We start from the raw sequence: 17,827 nt of genomic DNA on the forward strand, positions 1-17,827 counted from the left end.
CATATATATAAAGCCTCTCGCCTCAAGACTGGAAAAGCATCTGCACCAAAAGTGGAAGAAATGAGCAACTGTACATTTTCAAGTGCTTTGAGTAGAGCCCAGGAGTGATATAAACGTGCAGATTCAGCCAGGGTCTCCGTCCCCCAAAGCGCTGGTCCCTGTGCCCCCCAGGACTCTCCAGCCTCCTCACCCCAAGATGGGAAAAAGCCAGTTTGGATTTCTGGCAGTGGTTGGGGGAGTCTTTCCTTCTCTTCAGAAAAAGGAGAGACAAAGAGTGCTTTCCTTTTGAATTAAAATATGTGTTGTTCACACAAGTTCGAAGACCTTGGGCGGGATGCTGGATCTTTCTCAGCCTCAGTTTCCTTTCCTTTCGAATAGAGATGGGATTACCTGTCCCCTAGCCGGGGTGACAGCGATGGCCAGGCCGTTGGGGGCTGCCCAGCTGCTCCTCGAACTATTTTTTCTTCTTTGTCTTCTTTTTTTGCTCTTCCTTGACTCTTTCCTTACATTTTATTTTATTGTTTTTATTTTTTAATGTTTGATTTTTTTTTAATTTTTTTTAATGTTTTATTTATTTCCAGGAGAGAGAGACAGCGTGAGCAGGGGAGGGTCAGAGAGAGAGGGAGTCACAGACTGAAACAGGCTCCAGGCTCTGAGCTGGCAGTCAGCACAGAGCCCGAAGAGGGGCCGGAACCCACAAACCGCGAGATCATGACCTAAGCGAAAGTCGGACGCTCAACCGACTAAGCCACACAGGCGCCCCATTTAATGTTTGATTTTTGAGAGAGACGCAGAGCATGAGTGTGGGAGGGGCAGAGAGAGAGGGAAATAAAGAATCTGAAGAAGCTCCAGGCTCTGAGCTGTCAGCACAGAGCCCAACATGGGGGCTCGAACCCATGAACCACAAGATCATGGCCTGAGCTAAAGTCGGATGCTTAACTGACTGAACCACCTCTATTTTATTTTTTAAATAAAAATAGGCACCCTTATTTTATTTTTTTAAAGTTTCTTAAGCTTATTTATTTTGAGAGCGCCGGTGGGGAAGGGGAAGAGAGAGAGAGAGAGAGAGAGAGAGTCTACGGAGCAGGCCTGGCACTGTCAGCACAGAGCCTGATGCAGGGCTTGAACTCCCGAACCACAAGATCATGACCTGAGCTGAAGTCAAAAGCTGACGCTTAACTGACTGAGCCACCCAGGCACCCTTCTCTCCTTATATCTTAAAGTAAACTTTTAAGACCGAAGTCTAACATGAATGCAGAAAAGAGAACAGATTGTTAAAGAGTCCAGTGAATGTTGGGGAATGCATCCGTGTATCCAGAGCCTACGTCAAGAAGCAGATCCTTCCAGCACCCAGAAGTGCCCCCTCTTTCAGGAAACGCACTCACCCCACACAGAGGTCACCAACTTCAGACTCATCTCCCCCTAGATTAATGTTGTGTGGATTATAGGCATGCACTCTGGAGGCTGGCTTTTTCCTCTCCACGTCGCATTTATGAAAGTCTCCCTTGTTCACCAAGCCCATGGCTGCACAGCAGGGGTCCGCAAACATTTCTGTAGAAAGGGTCACACGGGTCCCTGTCTGAGTCCTCGACTCTTTGACATCACAGCGTGAGAGGCAGCCGTAGACGGTCCAGCAAACACGGGATCCCGGTTGTGTTCTGATAAAACTTGGTATATGGGCGCTGAAATTCAAATGCAGTATCTTTTCACATGGTATGAAATGCTGCTCTTCTTTTATTTTTTTCAAAGTGTTTTACATTAGAAATGCTTTATAGGCGGTAAGAAACAGACGACGTTCATTTATGCATAATATGCATCATGGACATATTCTTTCCATTTCTGATCCAGAACAAGAAGATTTCAGTTAAAGCTGATTTCACACAAAAGCTGTGGCGACGATAATCCTATGTCTAAAAGAAAATGAAAGCCATTAACTTCGAAGAAAATTGTATATTTGGGGGAAAAACACTTTTTTATCAACATCTAGTATCTTTAAAGCGACGTAAAAGTCCCCTTTAGTAAATCCATGAAATTGCCTATCATTTTATTTTCCTATAATAAAATCTGCCTTATCCTAAGCATGATTATTTCCACTCCATCCCAGTCCCCCCAGAATAGAGAGGGAAACACTCTAATTCATTTCCGTTTTAATCATGGGCCTTGCACAGCATTGTTTTGTTATTTGTGCCATTTCATCTGCTTGGATTTCAAACCACTTACACAACAATGGGCTTGGATGTAACAATCTGGGATCCTATTATAACCTCTGGTTTGAATAGCATCTCTATGATAAAGTCCTTTGAATTTTAGCATTCTGTTGACAAATGAACATCTAAAACACAGCTAATTTGAAAATTGGGGATTGCCTATAAGGATTAATTAATTTAACTCTTTTTTTTTCAGGCTACATTGCATTGAAATCCAATAGCTGATAGAGAGATAAGATGGGAGACCAGGGACAAGAAAGAATATCAATATTCATTCATCCACCCATCCATTCATTCATTCATCTATCCATTCATATATTCAACAAAGATGTCAAGTGACTCTCAGGTCAATACAACAGCCGTCACGGTCGAATACACCGCTGACCTTGACAAATGCAGCTCTAATTAGAGAAATAAGGCAAACACTTCTAAAACAGTAGAAAATGATGCAAAAAAGGGTATGATTAGGTAACAGATGATTCTTAGAGACAGCCTGTCCTACAAGAAACCAGAGGTATGGGATAGAAGAGACAAAGAGGAGACAAAGAAAGCATCATGGTAAAGGTAAGAACTGAGCTCTCCTTTTGAAAGCAGAGCCAACGTGGACGGGTGTTTCCCAGGTAAAATGGTATTCTGAACAGAGGGGCTAGAGTGAGTGAAAGTTCACCGGGGAGGAGAACACGGCAGGTCAGACTCCTTAGGCAGAGGAAAACAGCGTTTATTCTTTTGCCACTGAGTTGTGTGAGTACTTTTATAATATGTATATCAACCCCTCACCAGATATCTGATTTGCAAATAGTGAAATAAGCCAGACACAGAAAGACTAATAGCACATGAGCTCACTTACATGGCGAATCTAAAATAGTCGAACTCAGGGCACCTGGGTGGCTCAGTTGGTTGAGCACCCGACTCTCAAGTTTGGCTCAGGGCATGATCCCAGGGTCGTGAGATCGAGCCTCCTGTCGGTCTGTGCGTTGGGTGTTGAGCCTGCGTCAGATTCTCTCTCTCTCCCTCTGCCCCTCTCTCCTGTTTGTGCTCTGTCTCTAAAATAAAAACATAAAAAATAATAAAATACAAATTTTAAATAATCAAACTCAGAGAAGCAGAGAACAGAAAGGTGGTTGCCAAGGGCCTGGGGGCAGGGGGAAGTGAGGAGGTGAAGGTCAAATGGTGCAAAGCTTCAGATCTGCCAGATAAATAAGTTTGGAGAGCTGCTGTACAACATAGTGCCTGTAGTGGACAGTACTGTCCTCTATACTTAAAATCTGCTAAGAGGGTAGATCTTATATTAAGTGTTCTTACCAACAACACACACACACTGATGATGATGATGATAAGAACAATAATACTAATGGAGACAGAAGGGAAATCTGGGAGATGACGTAGCTGTCTATGGCCCTGGCGGTGATGTAGTGATAATGTTTTCACTCATGGAGCTCTATATATTGCATACGCTTGGCTTTTTTAAATGTCAGCCCCCTCCCAACAGAGCATTGAACAAGAAAGCAAGGAGCATTATTGTGTCTGTGCAGAGTAAGAAAGGAGAAAGGCAGATTGAGGTCAGAGTTTGGTAGATTTTCAAGACGCAAGAGTAAAGAATTTTTAAAAGCAATATTTTCAGAATAATTAACCAAAAGCCATGCTAAGGATGAGTTGGAGAGAAAACCTGAAGGCAAGTCTATCAGTTCAAAGCCAAGAGTACAAATACAGATGCAAAATGATAAAGCCCCAGTAGCTAGGAGAACGGAAACACGCAGATGTGGGCTATGTGGCCGTTAATAGAAAGGAGGAATCAAATATTCAGCTCTACATTTTTTAACGTGTATGAGTTGGAAAATGTGGCTGTCGTTGCCAGAAATAGGGAAATCTGGGAAAGGAGCTCATTTTAGTGGAAAAGAAGTATGGTTTTTATGGTGAACTTAATCACAAATCCATAATGGTTTCCTACTAGATCGAAGCTTCCATTTTCCAAAGGAAATTTTATAGCCTAAGGCAGGGGGAGGCCGACTCTAGCCTACCGGCAAACCCTGCACCCTGAACACGTTTATGAATAAAGTTTTACTGGAACACGGCTTGCCCATTCATTTACATGTGGCTTCCGGCTGCTTTTGCAATACAACAGCAGATTTGAGCAGCTGTGACAGAGACCATACGATCTGGAAGCCTGAAATGGAAAAGGCTTTGATGTTGACTACTGATGGAAAACGGGGAAGAAACAGGTACCCCGGGGGACAGAGACAGAGAGCAAAGGCTTTTGAAAGTCACACATACAGCCATGCCATCAGCAAGGCAAGTCAAAACTTTCTGAGGCAAGGTAAGACGATCCCTCGAAAGTCAATCCCAATTCAAATAAAGAGAAGGGAACATGCCTGATGAGACCGAGGTTGACTGACCGGTGTGGTCAGAGAGATAATCGACAGGTGCGGGGTCTTAGCCATTCATCGACGTAATTTTAAAAGATGGACATATAATCAAAGGTAAGGGTAGCAGAGAAAGGTAGGGCTCCGAAAATACTGCCACGAGGTTGGGGTTCCAAAGAGCTAGGCTTACAGAGTATATAGAGATGACGCAAAGGAGCTTGGGGCCATATTCAGAATTAAAAAGAGAGCCAGAAAGACAGAGGAATGCAGAAGAGAGTGTGGGCTCTGGCAGGTCTGGGTTTGAATCTGGGTTTGAACCTGGCTTTATCCTTCTCTTTCCACGTGAGCTTGGGCAGAATCTGAAAGCGCATGCGTGGGACTTGACTGTGGCTTTTGTTTGCCAACTCCTGGCGGTAAGCTGCTACCCCAGAGACTGATGTGAGGGAAACAGGCCACATGCCGCACGTGATCCACAATGAGAATTCTGTACGGATTTGCTCCTATCGCCAACACCAGCTAGGGTACAGTTTGGCTCGAGAACGTTTAAGAACAGAAAGCATACATTTATAAAATATAAATTATAGGGGCGCCTGGGTGGCTTAGTCGGTTTAGCGTCCGACTTTCGCTTAGGGTCATGATCTCGCGGTTCGTGGGTTCGAGCCCCGCGTCGGGCTCTGTGCTGACTGCCAGCTCAGAGCCTGGAGCCTGTGTCAGAGTCTGTGACTCCCTCTCTCTCTGACCCTCCCCTGCTCACGCTGTCTCTCTCTCTCTCTCTCTCCTAGAAATAAATAAAAAACATTAAAAAAATAAATAAAAATAAATAAGTTATAAAACAGAATCACAGTAGGGGACAGACATAAAAATTATTTCCCAGCCTCATCGAGGTAGAGTTGACAGTTAAAAAACTGCATATGTTTAAAGTTTATAGCCTGATGATTTGACGTACAAATACAGTCGCATATCCATCAGAATGGTCACTTCAAAACGCCCGTCTGGTAAAAGGAAACTAGAACGTAAGAGGAGAAGAGCAGTCGCGTCTCAGGAAGAACCATTGAAAATAAGGCTGTTGAGCACAGACAAAAGTAAACATAGAAGAATGTTCAAGGGCCATCCTGGTTGTATATGGTCACAGGGATATACCTGGACTCAACGGGTAGAAGTTACAGGGGCAGACTTCAGATCAGTGAGGTCCAGTGCCTGAGTTTCCGAAGGAGGAATAATGCATCCAGTGAGTCCCCCCCATGCCCCAGCCCTGCACATGCAAGTTCCACGCTTGACCTCCTTTAATCCTTACACCACTTTGGGGGGTTGAGATTTCTCTTCAGCAGGAGAGTTCCAGAGAATTAGAGGGCCTCTCAAAGGAATAGCATAAAATGAATTTGACACAAAATGGTAATAAAATCATAGAATGTGTAATATCCCTGGGCTTTGATCTCCATGACCCAACCATAGAGCGCAGAAGGGGACCACGCCCCGTTGCTAGCAGGGACTCCAGAGAGGGGACACGGAGGAGGCCAGTGCAGGGGGGGGGGGGCTCATGGGGCATGCCGGGGGGACATACCAACTCAGGGCTCTTTCCTACAGGAGGGACCATGATATAAAGTAGAGAAAACATGAATCTCTGAGAAACTCCATTTATGGATCCTTCAGACCTGTCTTCTTGAGAGGAGAAGGAAGAGAATAAAGGTTCTAGAATTTTTTATAAAAATGGTTGTGACATACAAAAGAAAGAATGTAGAGGACATTTAAGGCATGTTTTCTGCCTTCCCTTTCCTTTCCATGGGTCAACCAGACATGCTGCCCTTCACGACCAAAAGGTTCTGCAATTAATGTGTCGTGTTGTTTGCGTTGTTCAGCTTTCTTGCCCATACAAGCGTGAGGGGCCGTGGTGCTGGGGGAGAGGGAGGTGTGGCAGGGGAAGGCAGTGACAGGTGCGCCTGCCCTCTCCTTCCCCAGGGAAGAGGAGGCTCAGAGCCATCCCTCAAACATTTCCGTTGGATGCAGTGACTGCTCGCTCCGAAGCAAGACCACCAGCAGATCCCACTTCATCTACATTTTCGTGGTAATTTCCAATTGTCCCTGAGGCCTGCCCAGCCCCCGGTCAGCCCGTGATTCCTTTCTACAGTCATTTCCTTGCCAGTACAGTGGGCTCGCTTCCCTCTCTTCTGGAGCCAGAAAGGTGTTCATAATCCTGCCCCTAACCTACCCTTCCTCTCCTGCTGAGGAAGCAAACCGTTTTCCTATGTGACTTACAAGGTGAGTCTCAATATAATCTCCAAAAGTTAAACTTCAGAAGTGTCCTGAGCTACAGCAAAGTTGTTGGGAAGTTGGAAAAGATTTGTGTAATCTTCCAAGCAGGCCACTTGGGAGGGCCACGTGTGCTTGGCTCTGTACATGCCCTGCACATCCACACACACACACACACACACACACACACACACACACACACAAAAAGTCCTCCATCTTTTTTTCTTACAGTCACACTTTTATTCTTCGACTATTCTCAATATGTGGCAGTGTTGCCTTTTTATTTTTGTGAAAAGGGTGTAGCAGCCTTTCCGTCCTGGCGGTTGTCATGGCTAATTGCTCCCTCATTCCCACGAGAAGAGGAAATACATAGGCTCAACAAAAGTAATGTCCCCTTACAGCGGCTCTTGGGAGTGAATGTACATAAAATAATCCGCTGAATGGAGAAGAGAAAGAAAAAAAATACAGAAGAATGCTCAGGGTACATGCTAATTATGGACACATTTATGTTACCCACTTGGGGGTGTAGATGCAGTCACCCTAACCTGACTCAAAGTGTTCATGAAAACCCTCAAAAATATTAAAGACCCCACGTATCACCCAGCTACCTTATGGCTGGCCCTGAATTTGGAAAGCTGTTACTTCCTTCCGTGTTTCCTGTACACTTTCACAAACCTGTTTATCAAATGTATAGAACACTTTTGTTTATGATAGCTTATGATTAATCATTCACTGAGGACACGAGGCCCTTTGTACCTATTATTGTCAAGCATTTGTTTGGACTGTGTTTGACCCTTTGTACCCAAGTGGTCTGTGTTGGAGCCACTCGAAAACAATCTAGCTGGCTGAACGTGCGTGCGGCACTCACTGAAATCCTATGGCTCTGTTCCTATAACATCCTGCTACATAAGAGAGTCCAAAAGTACAATTTTATTTACAAAATCAAATTGTCACCCCAAGATAAACACACTCACCCTGGGTTACTTCTAAGCACTCTGAAGTAAAATTTTAAACACGATTTTGAGCAACGGTGGTCATTTTGCGTGACCAAAGGGTATCCGTGAAGCCTGCCTCTTTGCAAAACACAGAAGCAAGCTGGCCCCAGCTCTGTCTTCATCTCTGCTTTGAGTGTAACGATCAAAGTTCTTCAAGGGAGTAAATCCATACATCTGATTACTCAGTGACCAGAGGATCTCGACTTCCAGAACAGTGACACAGGTCAGAGGAAGAACGACGTGTTATTGCATTGGTGTAATCATTCACCATTTAGATGCTTCTTAGATGAGCGTCTGCCTACATCTTCCTCTCTTCCCACTTCACTCATGCGGTCAATGGATATTCATTGCAAGGCTGGTTATGTGAAGTACCTGGCAAAACTCAAGTCGGGGTGGTCCGTGGGTTCCGAGAAGACATAATCTGCACCTGTCATAATGTGCCCGAATTAACTTCAAAACAAAGTTGTAAATGTGTGCGCCACGGGTCTGATACAGATAATCACTGATAAGTGTTGAGAGTAGAGCTATATACTTGTAGTCTGTTAATCTGTTATTCAGAGACCATTTTACGGAATAAATAGATTTGGGGTGAAAGAATAACTAGCAAGATATTGATGAGAAGAAAATTCCAGGAAGAGGAAGGAGAGGCAGGAAAGCCAAGGGGCCAAGAATTCATCTAGAGAGTTTGGCTTGATGGGATGAAGGAGTTTGACCATATGGGAGGGGTTTGGTCCCTGAACAGGAGCGGTGGACATGGACATGTGACTGCCAATGAAGGTCATGGAGGTTTTCTATTTTACATGAGTTCTGACAGCTGTCAGAGGGTGGGAAGAAGGTGCTCTATAGTCAAGGAAACTACAATAACTGTTGGAACCACAGAAGTAAGAGGGTTGGCAGACAGCGTCATATTTTTCCATGTGTAAAACACTGTGATATTGACTAATATTTTCACAGCATGTTCTTTAACCAAAGAATTTGCCCAGGAGAATTCTGATGTACTCACTTCTTATCCGGTCTCAAGAGTGTGCAAGTTCATGTAAATAAATCAGTAAGGAATTCTCAAAATATTTAAACATCAATGGTTCGACCTGAGGTTTCTGCCCTCCTGCATTGTGAACTCTAACCTCATAAGGAGATGTTGGTGGCGACAATGACGTTCTAGAGAAAGTCCAATGGTGACTTTCATGTCCTTTAAATCATAGTGTATTGTATTGTATTGTGTTGTGTTGTGTTGTATTGTATTGTATTGTAGTGTAGTGTAGTGTAGTGTAGTGTAGTGTATTATTTTTCAAATGCTTAGGGGTGCCTGGCTGGCTCAGTCAGTAGAACATATGACTCCTGACCTTGGCATTGTGTGTTCTCCACTGGGGACATTTTAAAGCGCATGTACTCATAGGGAGTTGTGGTTTTCCTGGGCTGGGGAGGGAAAACCAATAGTTAAAGATTGATGAAAAGTCCCATGCTGTCTCAGTATTGCTTTAATTCTTTGAAAGTATTTTGTGATTACATGATGTAACTGAGAACGAGGTTTCACTCCAAAATAATTACGTTTCAGGACACTTTTCAGGAAACATTGTTCTCATTTTGGACCACAGTATGTTGTCATGTCATTATGTTCAAAGCTCTTCACATCGCCAACTCTGTAGCCGGGAAACAGAACCCTCTGGGACACACGTTGCACATAAACCAGACCACAAATATTTTAGCATCATTTCATTTCTTGAAAGTGCTTCAAAATTCCAAAGCTCTTCCTGGAGGCGAAGGAAGAAGCCAACTTGGGAAGTACGGTCAGGGGTCCACCATGATGCCCCCTTGTACATAGCCCATATTTATCCATTCGTGCATTTATTACTTCCTCCGTTCTTTCATGAAGTATTTGTCAAGCACCTATGGCATTCCAGGGGGAGGGGCATTCTTTAAAATTATATTATCTCTGAGATAAAAGCATATTTATTTAATGGCTGGTTGAAGGTGCCCCCGACAGAGGAACAACTATAAAATAATAAACCATTTAATCCTTCCCTCAACTAACACACAGTCCACAGCCTAGAAAACACAAGTAAAAAATTCTCCCTCTGAGGACCTGCTCTCTGGCCTCATCTCCAACCTACTCTCGTAGCAGGAAACTCCACCAGCTTCTGTATTTATCATCACCCGGAACGTGTTTGTATAAGACCATCTGGGAAAGAATTGCAAAAACATATCTATTATCATTCTGATTCATTTTATGGATGATTCCCTTCAGATGTTTGAAAACATGAAATCCTAACACATGTGAAAAAATACTTCTTATTGCTTTGTTGTCTTTGTTTATCTTTGAAGACTGCTTTATTTCATCTTTGGGCTATAATACGTCTCAAAATACAACCTAAATCTTGATCATCTACAGGAATGCAGAGGGACATAGGCTTGGACTATCTAAAGCAGCTCAAAAAAAAATGTTTATAACAGCTTTATCAAACTATGATCCACAAACCACAGCACTCACTCTTTTAACGTGTACAGTTTGGTGGTTTTTAATCTACACACAGAGTTGTAAAGCCATCACCACTGGGTTTTCGGCATCACCCCAAAACAAGCCCTTCAGGGTGACTCAGCTCTGTGCTCCAGGCCTCCCCACTCTAGCTTCAGGCAATCACTGACCTACTGCCTGTGGTTCTGGGTTGGCTTCGAGTGGACATTTCATGTCAAGAAATCCCTCAGTATGTGAACAATGATATTGTTTCTTTCACTTAGCACAGTGTTTTCGAGGGTCATCCATGTTGTAAAATGGATCAGTACTTCATTATTTTTTTTTACAAAATATCAAATATTCCACTGTGCAAAAACACACATTTTGTTTACCCATCCATCTGTTGATGAAATTTGGATTATTTCCAATTTTGTTATTATGAAAAATGCCAACGAGAACTTCAGTGTTCAAGTTTTCACGTAGACATGAGTTTCCAGTTCTCTTGGGCGTGTACATCAGGGTAGAGCTGTCCGGTGGCATGGTAACTCTACGTTTAACATTTTGAGGATGTGTCCAAGTGTTTTCTGAAAGACCACATTGTGTTGCATTCCTGCCAGCAATGAATGAGAGTTCCAATTTCTCCACAACCTCACCAACACGTCTTTCAGAAAGATTTTTGTACTTGAATGTAAATAAAGTGTCTTCATTTTTCATATTTCCTTCCAAAGAATATGATGAAATGGGCACCTGGGTGCGTCAGTTGGTTGAGAGTTCAGCTCTGGATTTCAGCTCAGGTCATGATCTCATTGTTCATGGGATGGAGCCCCTTGTTGGGCTCTGTGCTGCCAGTGCTGAGCCTGCTTGGGTTTCTCTCTCCCTCTCAATCTGTCCCATTTGCTCTCTCTCTCTCTCTCTCTCTCTCTCTCTCTCTAAATAAATAAATAAACTTTAAAAAATAAAATAAAATAAAACAAAGAATATGATGAAAGCACACTAGAACAATCTTATTTAGAGGAGGTGAGAAATGTTGCCTTTCTTCCGCACTGACAGCTTCTAGCATCCCTGTATCTCTGTTTGCCAGGATTCCAGGACTCTGGGAAGTGAATCCCTCACAACCACAGTGCTGAGCGCTGAGGGACTCAGCCATTCCACCGGTGGAGGAAGGAATATCACTTCAGTGTCTCCCTAATGCAGACAAAGTAGAGTGTGTGGACTGAGAGCGATCAAGTGACACAGGATTTTTAGGGCTGTGAGCTTGAAGCTCTGGCTCATGGTTTGCCTCTCATTCTGTAGAGATGATTTGTATCTTCTAATTGGAACTTCTGACTTTTCTTGTGATTACTATGTATCTTTCATGAAGCCAGTGCCCAGTCATCCAGGAAAGGTTTCAAAGTGTCAATGGCTACACGTTTCCCTCAGGCACATTTTTAGGCAAAACTAAGATGGGCATCATCTCCCAAGATGACAGCCAGGAGCACCCAATTCAGGGAGTCTTCACTGATTTGAATACCACGTTCAATTTACGCACCTTTTAAAAGTTGGAACAGATTGCTAGTGACCTACAAATACTTGAAATTCTATTAAAGTGCTTGCATGTGAAAACGTACAGTGTGCTTTAGGAAAAGAATTCAACCTTACCCTTTATGGAGCCAGCGTATGTAAATAACTGTAGAATGTGCATGGTTTCACAGGAGTGAATGTGAAAGTGAGATTGATCTTACCAGATTAGGAGAAGGGGCTTAGGTGAATTTTTGGGGGGTGTATACATTACATATTGCTGTTTGAGACTGTTAAATCACGCACAGATACACACAAGCACACACGTGATATTAGACCACACCATCCACACAAACTTACCAACAATCCACTGCTGTCATGAAGTTCTTTGTGAGCCCTGGCCCTGCAAAGCATTTGCAAAATAATGTAAAGTCATTACTAAAACCACTTGATTATACAATTCTCAAAAGTATCCATTTCCTTTTATTGTTTCCTTTCATAGTCTTATTACTCCGGATAAGGAGTGAATGTCCGGGACTGCTGCTGATGGATTTTCTCATGACCAGAATAGGAGGAGAGCACTTGGGAGGAGGTCTCAGCCAATCCCCAGAGACCTGTAATCTCTTCGACTTTTATTTTTTTTTAATGTTTTTTTTTTTTATTATTATTTCTAGGAGAGAGAGAGAGACAGCGTGAGCAGGGGAGGGTCAGAGAGAGAGGGAGACACAGACTGAAACAGGCTCCAGGCTCTGAGCTGGCAGTCAGCACAGAGCCCGACGCGGGGCTCAAACCCACGAACCGCGAGATCATGACCCAAGCGAAAGTCGGACGCTTAACCGACTAAGCCACCCAGGCGCCCCTCTCTTCGACTTTTAAACGAAGGACATTAACTCCATTCCCTCCTTCTGGTGCTGACCAAGATCTTCACATTAGATGCAATAAACCCAGGAATGCATTTTCTTACTTCTAAGGATACTGTAACCTTGTTTATGGCTCTCTTTGGAAAATGATCACAGCTGGGATGACTGTATTGCCTCAAATCAATGGTCAGAATTTGGGGAATCCTTAGACGTGACTTCAACCTGCCCAAGCAGCTTGCAGAAACAGACAACCCAAGAATTCATTATGTCAAATGCTTGGGGAAGCCTCCAGGCAGAATCGTGCCCCGCCCACCCTCGGGGCTTTCCATCCTCCATAAGGCCACCACTCCATGCTCTTCTGTGTCTGTGTAGTATCCATCTCTTTCTAGAAGGTACACCATAGGGTAAGAGTCAGGACTTGACCATTTTTCTATCTCCAGGGTCTGTGGTATGAATTTGATAAATGTGAGACCATCTGTGGGGTTGACCGCCCTCACCCTGAGTCCTTAGCCTGATGAAGTCTTCTATTATCACTTCCATTGGGCTGAACCGCCACATTTGCTGATGTCCGGGAGGCAAACCTTTCTGCCCTGTAGGTCTCTGGCTGTGCCTGAGATTTAAGATGACCTAAAACAGGGTAACAGGAGAAGCACACAGGTGTGTACACTTATACACAGAAGCCCTATAGGAAGACGAAGACCCAAAGAAGTGGCAAAAACATAGAGTTGGTTCAACAAAGGCAACTGAGGGAAAGTAACCAAAAAAATAAGGGGAGACAAAAGGAAGTGGTTATTTTGACACGGTCTGTTTATACAGATTTCTCTCCGCCTCCACTCTCATCCCTGGGGATGAAAATGTCTCTGTCCTCCTGGTTCAGGGAGGGCACATTTCACTGGGGGGGTAGCTCTTGCCGTAGGAAGAAAGGGGAGGGACAAGCATCTTTCCTGCACCTGCTGTTTTTCAACTACCTTCAGCTCAAAATAATCCTCATGACAAAATCTCATCTTTTCAGGTGACACATTCCTCCACCCCTCATTCATTCGTGCAGATGGTGACTATATGCCCTTCATAGGATTGCTTTAAGAGAAATAAATGAAGTGTGTGTGTGTGTGTGTGTGTGTGTGTGTGTGTGTGTGTGTGTCTTAGAACAGGACCTGGCATTTAATAAGTGCTACATAGGTATTAATTATTACTTTTAGCTTAAGGAAATGGTCTGAATAGGCAAATTTCCACCAAATTTTAATCCAATCTGACTCCTTGATGTTATTTTTAAAAAGTGTGAAGATTCAAACATATTTACCTTGCACACAAATGACTTTGACTTCAGCTGAACATCTAGCTTATAAAAACAAATTATTGGGGCATCTGGGGGGATTAAGCTCCAATTCTCGGTTTTGGCTCAGGTCATGATCTCACTTGTTTCTTGAGCTCCAGCCCTCATCAGACTCTGTGCTGACAGTGTGGAGCCTGCCTGGGATTCTCTCTCTCTCCCTCGCTGTCCCTCCCCCTCTCATGCTGTCTCTCTCAAAATAAATAAATACACTTAAAAAATAAAAATAAGCTATTAATTTAGTTAGTAATCAGAGTCCAAGCAAATCTCTAATCATGACGTCTAATCATTCTCTTGTTCTTCCTGGCTATAGACATTAGCAGACCAGAGACAAGAAGGTTTTCTCGGGAGAGTCCACGTGTGACCTGTTTGTATGTGATTACATTATCTATTATCTAAGTGTTTGTCTTGGGCTGTTGAAATTATAAGCTTCTTGACCATTTGCCTCTTTCAATAGTGAGGTGCACAGCCTAGAGGCTCTAAAGAAACATTAGTTGCATGAGTAATTGAAAACAAACCCTTAAATCTAAGCTTCTGCTAAGTTTTAACTTTTGTGATCACTTACCACTTACAAAGGACAAAATCTGGTCAGTGCTGAGTCACTTTTCATCTCAAATCCTACCTTAATTTTGGTTTCAATCACAAACATGACAGGTTTGATGCGATTTATATATTTAGGTTTCCACTAAACCTAGAAAAACAGACTGAGCAAATCCCTAAGTCTCTCTTTTTAAGAATCTCTAGTTATGGCTGTTCCTTTAGCCTAGTTGTATTTCAGTTACACATCCTTGGCTCTGCTACATCAGGTGACAGGCCAATGTGACCCTGGAAGAGTGGGGTCCCTGCTGGGGACACTCGGCTCCCCATAAACACCAGAGATGGCTCAAAACCAGCAGGTGAAACAGTGGCGCACCCTTACCCCTCATCATCTCCAAGTTACCAATGTGTCCTGCCAAACTCTGCAGCAAAAACCCTACAACGTGAACTTACAGAGGAGTGTCCAGTTTAGAGACATACGGTCTGCACCCTTACGTCTCTGGGGTTCACCTGGGGCTGCCTCTGGGGTGAAATCCACACCCACCAACCCCCCACTTGAGAACCATCTCTCCTCGGTAGAAACCTGTTTTTTCCCATCTGGCTCATCACCATGATTTTGCCAGCACAGAGAGCTGTATTTACATAAGAGCACATTCATGTGTGGAAGAGCCTTATCGGGAAAAGCAGATCTGAAAGTTCCAAAATTAATACATCAATGAGCGCTCCAGCCAATTTTACATACGATCAGACTAATCAAATTTGGCGTCACGGAACACTTACCACGGGGGAAAATCTCCAAAGAAACGTATTCTGCTTTTTCTCTTTTCACATCGAAGACAATTTAGGTAAAAGCAGCTGGTTGGTTCCACAAATGGAGAGAGGAATGAGATTTTCTTTTGGAGACTGAGGGAGAAAGTGATTTTTTTATTTGCATAATTTGAAAAAAACCTGAAGATGGAAATGTTTTTCATGCTCTTACCGGGCGCAAGCCCAAAATAAGCAATTCTAACTCAACAGTCCAGGGTTATGGATAAATGACACGTTCCATGGATGGAGCATTCTGGAAAAAGCCTTAATGTATCATCTTGCTAGATCCTCAGGCAGCCAGACAGCCCTGCCCCATCTCATCCTGTGCACTATTTATGCGTTTCCATTTGCATGAACCTTCTCTAAGGTTTTGCCCGGTTGATTTTTCAAGTTAATGACAGGGCACTTGGGGAAAGATTAATGTCAGGAATGCAGATTGCTGAAGAGTTTCACCATACAATTAATCTCTCTCTTCCCTACGTTACAAAAGTACAAGGGGTTAGTGCAGGGAAGCTGTGATAATGCAGACATCACAGGTCTGTCCACAAGAGCTGGGCTAGTCAGCTATAAAACTGATGGCAAGGTGGCTCTCTGCTCTCAGGAGGATTTATAAATCATTCTGCTCCCTGCGCCTCCCTTCCCTGCCAAGCACTTGAAGTGCCTCCACCCTGTTTCCCATTCTGTTGACAAGGGGAGAGTCCCCCAAGCAGGACTGGGAGAAGGGGCAGCTGAGATGGCATCTCCATTAGGCCCATGCCACATTCCCACCCCCGTGGCGTCCCTGATCCTCTCTTGATTTCCGGCCTTGTCTTCCTTTGACTTAGGACACTTCTTTTTCTACAATGGGGGAGACAGATGCCTCTTCCCTCCAAGCAGTGCTGTGCAGAAGATCAGAGCAATATCCACTATAGTTAGCTGGTAAGGCCCAGGAGACCAACGAGAAGGAGGTGGGCCCCGCCAAATCTCGGCTAACCCCTCACTTACAAGGACTCCGGGGAAGGAGAGAGAACATGGAGACATGGAAGTGAGGGACACAAGATATGTGTGGACAGTGCTTCGTCTCAGTGGTAGGAAAGGCTGTCATTGGCTCTCTTGGCCTCATCAGCATCTGTTGTCCTCTTTCTCAGCCTCTTAACTGACCCTATCCAGGGCTGGCCCCCACACATCTCAGTCACATGATGACCCAGGTATGACACCTCTCTCAGGAGCCAGCAAGAAACAATGGAAATCACACCCATGTTTCTCTCTACCCCTAGAGGGGACTGGAACTTGCTTGCTCACTGAGCCTCCTGAACAAGGTGGGGGACAGTGGTAATCAAGCCACAGAACCTTTCTATACCCAGCGGAACAGACCATCCTCACTCTTGGTAATGTGCTGTGAGCTGTGGGCTGCCAGCCTGCAGGGGTGCCCAATGGGATTTTTGGAGCCCAAGTATGAACTCTCCATTTTGAAAGAAAAAAAAATTACCCTCTTAATTCAGGTACATAGTGACTTTGGAAGGAAAGTTTAAAATTTAGAAGCTAAACCACTTTGTTCTAAGATTAGCAGGAACTGACGGAGAAGCAAGAGGCTCTGGAAAATGCAGGTGCCTGGCTGGTCTCCCAAGACAGACAAAGATGGCAGCCATCCCGGTGGGGAGACCAGAAACTCTGGGCCCCGAACAGTGTGGCAATGGGGCCGCTAGCTTTTGCTCTGTGAAAATGGGTCCTCTTGCTCTTTATGACATATTGGTCTATTCGACATTTGGACAACCAGCCATCAAACACAATTTTTGGACAAGCCATCTCCTATGGATTAGAAGACTGTCCACATCACCAGGGGTAGAATAACAGTTGGTGCCACTTCCTGCTTCTGAACAACTCTCTGAATTGAGCTCTTTGATTCCCTTTGTTGCCCTACCTGAGACTTTGGTGAGACCAGTATTTGACTCAAATAAATAAAATATACAGAATCCTTGTGGATTATGTCTAGTTCAGTATGTTATTCCTGTCATTTATGACTTCACTGGGGGAGCGGGGGGGTCTCTCAGTGCTGGGATGAAATTCCATTGCAAACCCACCACATCAGCACCTCAGTGAGCAGGTAAGACCCCAGGGCTCCTGCCTCAGACCACCCACCTCTACACAAGCTGTCAGACAGCCACTGTGGTTGATTTCTGTCATCTGTGTGTGTTTATGTCTGTGCTCATGTGCTCAAATCAGAACCGAGGACTTGAGGGGATCCCTGGAAAGACCGTCTCATTCCATTGGTACCTTCACAGTCTACAAAGAAAGAGATTCTGAAAAGTAAAAATCCTCTTTATTCCTGGAGGAAGAAAAAGACATACGTGCAAGATGGAGTGGCTTCTGACCCTTTGTCTTCCGGTGAAAGGCTTCTGTTTGTGTTTAAGAGGTAACTCATGCATCACCCCACCCTCCAGGTTCAAGGTGCACTCTGGACGGCATCAACCACACTCCTGTGAAGGAAGACAGGGTCAGACACAGTATAGCCTGGATGTCCTCCTGTCTATGAAAGTATCTGGTAGAGTCAGGGTG

At 44.1% G+C, this 17,827-nt stretch overlaps 1 long non-coding RNA gene across 1 annotated transcript; it reads left to right on the forward strand.

Moving 5' to 3' along the window:
* Window positions 1-6,313: 6,313 nt before the first annotated feature.
* LOC120228323 lies at window positions 6,314-12,380 on the forward strand. The gene is made up of 3 exons (XR_005527463.1): window positions 6,314-6,384; window positions 6,524-6,629; window positions 12,261-12,380. It is a non-coding gene; the product is annotated as an uncharacterized LOC120228323 (long non-coding RNA).
* The last annotated feature ends 5,447 nt before the right edge of the window (window positions 12,381-17,827 follow it).

This window comes from Hyaena hyaena, unplaced genomic scaffold (assembly GCF_003009895.1).
Source record: "Hyaena hyaena isolate Hyena2069 unplaced genomic scaffold, ASM300989v1 scaffold_22, whole genome shotgun sequence".
Lineage (NCBI taxonomy): Eukaryota > Metazoa > Chordata > Mammalia > Carnivora > Hyaenidae > Hyaena > Hyaena hyaena.